At 38.5% G+C, this 6,800-nt stretch overlaps 1 non-coding gene across 1 annotated transcript; it reads right to left on the bottom strand.

Annotated features, from left to right (window-relative positions):
- Positions 1 to 2,655: 2,655 nt before the first annotated feature.
- LOC132670648 (small nucleolar RNA SNORA51) lies at positions 2,656 to 2,781 on the bottom strand. The gene has a single exon (XR_009606868.1). It is a non-coding gene; the product is annotated as a small nucleolar RNA SNORA51 (small nucleolar RNA).
- Positions 2,782 to 6,800: the final 4,019 nt, after the last annotated feature.

Below are 6,800 nucleotides of genomic sequence, written 5' to 3'. Positions count from 1 at the left end.
ATGATCAATAAAAGGGCACTGAGGTGCCAATGAGATAGTAGAGCACAGTGATTAAGAGTTTAGCATCTGAAGTCAGATTTCCAGATTCAGATCCTGGATCTGTCTTTTAATTGATGTGACTTTGGGCAAGCTATTTAACCTCTTAATTCTCAGTTTTTATCAGTAAAATATGTGATAATAATGCCTATTTCATAGTGTTACAACAAATATGGTGTATGCAAAAAATATGGTATATTGTCTATAGTGTTGTAATGTTATATTTAGTCTAGTTCCCAGCAAACAAGTGTTTAATGAATGTTAGTTCTTTTCTGTCTTGTTTGTATTTGTCCTTTTTTTCTCCTTTGATAGGATGAAATTTCTTAAAATGAGAAATCATGTCTTCCTTCTCCTTGATAATGATTCATTTTAACAATAAAGTGTTCTAAAATGAAAAGTATGTACTCACTTTAGGGGATTCCATTCATCCCCAGTCAGTAATCTCTACTTATATTTTCCTAAAGATAGCATCCAGTTGTGAAGCTGTTAGAAAGAGCGCATAGTATGCACCTGCATGTTATTTTCAGGTAAAAATCTGATCTCTATATCATCTCTTTCTCTATTTCTCTCTTTCTCTCAATCTTGCTGTCATTTTCCACTTTATTCCTCTACTCCAAAAAGTTACATTGGATATTTGCAACCAAATTCTTCCCAATAGTTTGTTTTATACTCAAAGGAAACTCAAATCACATTCTCTCATAAAACACAATTGCCTAATTGATGAAAGATAATGTGATTTCCCAGGGCTCTGGTCTTTTCACTCCTCCACTTTCCTGCAGAGTAAAAATGCTGTTCCTCTTATAAGCAGTAATAGGGGAAAACAGCATGGCAGATACCCTGCTCTAGAATACTGAAGCCAAAAAGTGAGACAACAGTGCTGACATCCTTGACCCTGGTGTACAGTTCTGACTGAACTTAAGTCAAAGATTCTTCCTTGCCCTTGTTAAACTGTAAGAAACCATTCTATTAGCTCCACCAACTTCAGTACATTTATTTGTCCTGCTTCCATGCTCCATATTCATTTGGGAATCACACTGCTGTGGCAAGAAAGAATCTCCCATCCATCATGATGCCCATTTGCACCATCATAATCCAGGGACTTCCCATAGAAAGAGAATCAAGAAAGGTTAACGAAGGAGAAGAAAAGCTAATGGAAGTCTACACATGTCAAAAAAAAAAAAAAAAAAAAGGCTTCCTCGTCATAGTTTGACAAACACAACGCATTAGAAAATTATAAACTTGAGGATTCAGAAAAATAAAGGCACAGTTACTTTCTAAAGAACAGAGTCACATTTGTAAATTGCTGAGGTAATTCCAGTTTCAATGATTTCCTGTGGAGAAAATAAATCTGGGTTTATCAAGCTGAAATGCTCCCTACATCTTCCATATTTAAAAACTTGGATTTACTTGAACTTTTAAGTTAACCATCTGCCAAAAGTCTAAGCCTGTTTTCTTACATAATCAAAACCTGGGTTTCAGCTGGTATTAATAATACATCTGTATTATCCATAATTGCTTCAAGCTTCATTTTGGCATGATTAAGGGTAATCATAATCCTTTGAAAAGTCCATAGTTTATTCTGTTTAAAGCTACTGTTAGAGTTAATGCATTTTCATGTTTCTACCTTCAGTTCAATTAATGTGAAATCAAATATGCATTTCCTTTGATTACATCAACTTTTATCTTTCATTCCATATACCAAAGTAATAAGTCTGAGAGTCTAGCAGATAGGAATAGATTTATGTGTTTTGGTTAACAAATCCTATAAAAATCCCTAAAATATGCACAATAGTATCACATTTATGCAAAGGTCATATGTAAGTAGCTTCAGCCATCTGGGTAGAAGCTAAGAACCCACAAGTAATTGAAGGTCAAAGTCTCTAGTACAAAAAGGAGAGGTTGCCTGTTGCTGCTGTAGTAGCCCAGTGGTGTTCTATTTCTTCTTCACTGCCAACTAGCCACAGGAGCAACCAGCCAAAATCAGACATGCTCTGCCAAGGGTGGGAGGGGTGGGGGGACACCAGTACCCCTCAGAGATATTCTGCTTTCAGGTACCTTCTCACACTACTAGTCTGGAATATTTGGCTATTGTTCTGCCACTCATGACTTCCTTGGAAATGATGACAATTCCTCAACAAAACTTCTTTTCTACCTAAAAGTAGAACTCTTGGCTCTACTAATTTCTTATTGTAATTTCAAGACACCCCTCCCAAGCCTTCAGGAGGAGGAAGAGGCCAAAGAATGAAGATTTTAGGGTTATTGCCTACACACCATAAACTCCTACCAAAATGCCAATTAATGACTCCAATCCCCCCTCCTCCCCAGCACTCAGCTTTCTTATTTGAAGGACTGTAGTCCATTCCATCTACTCTAGGTCTTACTTCCAAAACCAAAGCATCTGTCATATTCTCCAAATCAACCAAGCTTCCACCAAGAGGGAAATACCTTTGGTTCCTGCAATCAGCATCCCTCTACTTCTATCCTACAACCGCTCTTCTCAACGTCCCAGCCTCCCAAAGAGAATATACAGATTACCTGAGGCCACTGAGGCAAACAGCCTCAGGGATTTTTTTTCTTTTTTCTTCTTTCTTTTTTAATTAATTAATATTTTCCCCAACTCCATGTCTCCCCATCCACAATACAGGCAAAGGGCCTGGGCTGTGGTGTATATGGGTAGATTTACTCTGCCTCCTTTTTCTGTACCATCAGTAGAAGGACACAGTCTGTGGTAAGCACTCTCAGGTTTTGAATGGGCCAACTCTTCTAGATCTCATCTCTAAAACCAGTACTTTGCCAAGTGACTCCAGCACACTCTGTTACCCTGCTTATACTGAACCACGTATATCCTAGAACACAGATCTTGTGGTGGATCTACTGCGTACAGGGCAATGCCCCTCCCATAGCATTAATAAGATACTAACATCTGCAACGACTATGCCTAAAACAGGTTTAGGGGCCCTGCTAATAACGAAGCAGAGCGGATGATTCAGGGTCCCTCATTTCACAGCCAAAGATTCAAGTCACAACAGGCTTTCTATGGTTGCCCTTCTATGTAGGCCCAGACCAAACACAAAACTCTGACACAACTGGCATCAAGTAATTATTAATAAAAAGATGCATCCAAAATTGAATTCTACTGAGGATGAGAATTCAGAATTTGAGCTTACCCCAAACCTCAGTCATATATAATCCAAAGGGAGAGCTCCCCTTTCTATATCAGTTTGACCAATAATGATTTAATTGCCTATAGAATACAATACTCTGAAGTGCGGTAAAGGATACCTTTGGAAATTCATTATAAAACAACCTGTATGGGGGTGCATGGGTGGCTCAGTCAGTTAAACGTCTGACTTCAGGTCAGGTCATGCATGATCTCATGGTTCGTGGGTTTGAGCCCCGTGTCGGACTCTGTGCTGACAGCTCAGAGCATAGAGCCTACTTTGGATTCTGTGTCTCCCTCTCTCTTTCTGCCCCTCCCCTGCTTGCACTCTGTCTCTCTTTCTCTCAAAACTAATAAACATTAAAAAAAATTTAAAACAACCTGTATGAAGGCATTTATAGCTAGAGAATTGAAATGTGTTAGGTTTTCAGAGAAAAGTGTAGATGTGCTTTAGGAATGGAGGTAATTTACAAAAAGTCCTAAGCTTAACATTACTTTACTCCCTTTACCCATTTCTTACTGTCTCAGGAGAAGAGATAATTCATTTTTCCTTGACTTTTTATATTCATTTACATGTTTCATAATTTTTATAGGTACTCTTTAAGATAAATTCTCAAAGACAAACATATCTCACTCTAAATCTCTCATTTGCTTTTCCCCATTATCCATCCTTCTTCCTGCTGCTTATTCTGGGCGTCAAATTTTAGTGTTCTAAACTTTTTCCTTAATGGATATTTCAATCTCTGTTTCAGCTAGCTTGCCCTAACCAACTATTTGCCACTAACTTTAAATGAATAAATAACCTTACAACCATCCTATTTTAAATCATATGACTCTTTTCAAAATAAATTATTGAAGATAAATTATTATCCCTAAAGAACTTGAGTCCAAGAATCCACTGAAGTAATATGAGTGAGGTTTTATAAATTTTTAACTGTTTCAGAACAGGTGAGATTCATTTGATTAAAACAAAGTATAGATGAATTCAAAGGAAAGATGGAGCATTCCCTGCTTAAGAGCACTTTTATATTGCTATAACGAATTTTAAAGTTCTGAGATAATTACAAGTTTTTGCTTTTCTTTGATAATATACGCATAAGTTGTTTTTATGAGATGCTTTAGCCCTTTAGCAGTGAAAATCGCCTACCTACCCAGCGAGCTGTAACCATGATACATTATCTGAGGGAAAACTCTGAAACAATTTTAGGAGACAACAAATATCAGAGGCCTGAAAGTGTACTGGAGAAATGTGTATGGAATGAAAAGGGAGAGAGCTGCTAGGGCTAAAATAAAGAAGTTTGGCCATGTGACCAAAGCAGGTTTGGGGGCGAAGGGGGCGGAGTGTGGAGAAAGATTTGAGAGACCCAAGCAACCAACCAGAGCCACTGAATATATCTTCCAAACTCAGTCAGCCTCCACTGTCCCAGCTTCCTTCATCTGCCACCTTCTTCCTAACTTTCTCCAACTGAGGTCTCTGAGAAAAGACAGAAAATAAGGCAAGGGGCAAGAGTCAATCTCGGTATCCAAAGACACTAAGAGAAGGAACAAGAATAATAAGTTTACCAATCCATTCCCCCAAAGAAGATTATAGAAACTAAGCACCAACTCCAACTTCTGAAAGAAGATAGGAAGGAAGGAATGGTTGGAGATAAGCAGAATTCCAGAAGGAAAAACGATATTCACTAGGAACCAGATATTACATAATCAGAGTTTCTTTTATTCCAACTGTCACCCACAAAGTTACAAGAGTCAAATTACTTCCACAGCCTGATCTTTGAATAATTTAAATACTTTACTATCGCCCCCCCGGCAAAATGAAATAGAGAGGAGAGTGTGTACACATTAGGTTGTATAAGATGTTTGTAACTGATCAGCAGCCAGCATTGAAAATTTTCATTGCATAGAAGTCAGACCTAAAGATAATTTTTCCATTTTCACTTTTTAAAATTCCATTGTGCTCCTCAGAGAATTAGATAAAAAACGTTGTGTGCCTTCTTTTTTTTTTTTTCTTCTTCTTCTCTTTGAAAGGCTGGTTAACAGACTTCTCCATCTCTTCCAGTTATCTCAAATAGCCCAGCGCCCTCTATTGGCCTTCCTGCCACACTGCTTCTCTATGGCCTCTGCAGCTACCTGGGTTGTTTTTAAACATTCTGCAGCTGCAGCTCTGCAGACAAATTAGTGGCTTAAGAAAAGTGCTGTATAACAGGGCGCCTGGGTGGTTCAGTGGGTTGAGCATCCAACTTGGGCTCAGGTCATGATCTCACCATTGGTGGGTTGGAGCCCCACGTCAGGCTTTGCGCTGACAGATCAGAGCCTTCCTCAGATTCTCTGCCTGCCTCTCCCCTGCTCAAGCGTGCTCTCCGTCTCTCTCGCAAAAATAAACAAACATTAAACAAACTTTTTTATTTTTTAATGTTTATTTATTTTTGAGAGAGAGAGAGCACGAGCGAGTGCAGGAGTGGGGGAGGGGCAGAGAGCGAGGGAAACACAGAATTGGAAGCAGGCTCCAGGCTCTGAGCTGTCAGCACAGAGCACGAAGCAGGGTTCAAACCCACGAACTGCCAAATCATGACATGAGCCAAAGTGGGACGCTTAACCAACTGAGCCACCCAGGCTCCCCTTAAAACAAATGTTTTTAATTAAAAAAAAGAAAAGTGCTTTATGGATTGAACTTGAATCATTTGACAAAACAAAGGAGAAATAGGTATAATGGACTCTAAAATCAACCATTAAAATTATTTATGGTAGGGTCAATGATTATGTCATTGCCCTCTTTTTAAAAAATATTCAATTCAATTCTTTTAAAAAACATCTTTGTTACGTGGCTGAATTACCATTAATTGTGGATATACATGACTGGCTTCAGAAGCAGACAATGAACTGGATCAAATCTAATCAAAATGACCCAACAAACTGAAGAGTGATGAAAGCCCATCATGCTAGCCCATAATGGACCTAATCTTCCCCAGACTTACATCCTCTTAGTCTGAGCTGTGAATGGGCTAAGGGAGTCAGATGATATGAGGAAAAGAAGCTCCTTGAGAAGGACAAGTTGAGCACTTCCAGAAAGCAACTGATCCAAAATTCTTGGGAACCATTTCTTGACAGAATCTTTAACCCTACAATCTTTGATACAATGATCTTTTAAATGATATTATAGGGTTACCTTTGATGGGTTTTTTTTTTTCAATAGGAGAGTTTGTCGTCCAAACAAAGGCTAATTTTACCCTCATATGTGAAAAAATCAGAACTTCCAAATTAGCTACCAAAAACTAGCAAATAATCCAAGACTAATTTCAATCTGGGACCTATGAAGTCTCCATGTAAAAAAGAGAAAAGACATCACCACAGTCCCCTGATCCATCCTGACTGATCTGTTCCTTGGGCTAGAGGCCTCATAAGTAACATTTCCTTGCAACACAAGATTATCAGGAAACGGTTTCTCTTACCACTACAATAGTGAATTATGGTTCTGCCTCAGCAGTGTTGAATCATTTATATGCCAGGCGTTGAACAGGGGTTGGAGGAACAGAAATAAAATACAATCTCTACCCACAAGGATTTCAATCAAGTAGGATTCAAAGACAAGTGAACATAATTAGAA

This window comes from Panthera onca, chromosome B3 (assembly GCF_046562875.1).
Source record: "Panthera onca isolate mPanOnc1 chromosome B3, mPanOnc1 haplotype 2, whole genome shotgun sequence".
Taxonomy (NCBI): Eukaryota; Metazoa; Chordata; class Mammalia; order Carnivora; family Felidae; genus Panthera; species Panthera onca.
Note: the sequence above shows the minus strand (reverse complement) of the source record. Positions and strands in the feature narration are given on the sequence as shown.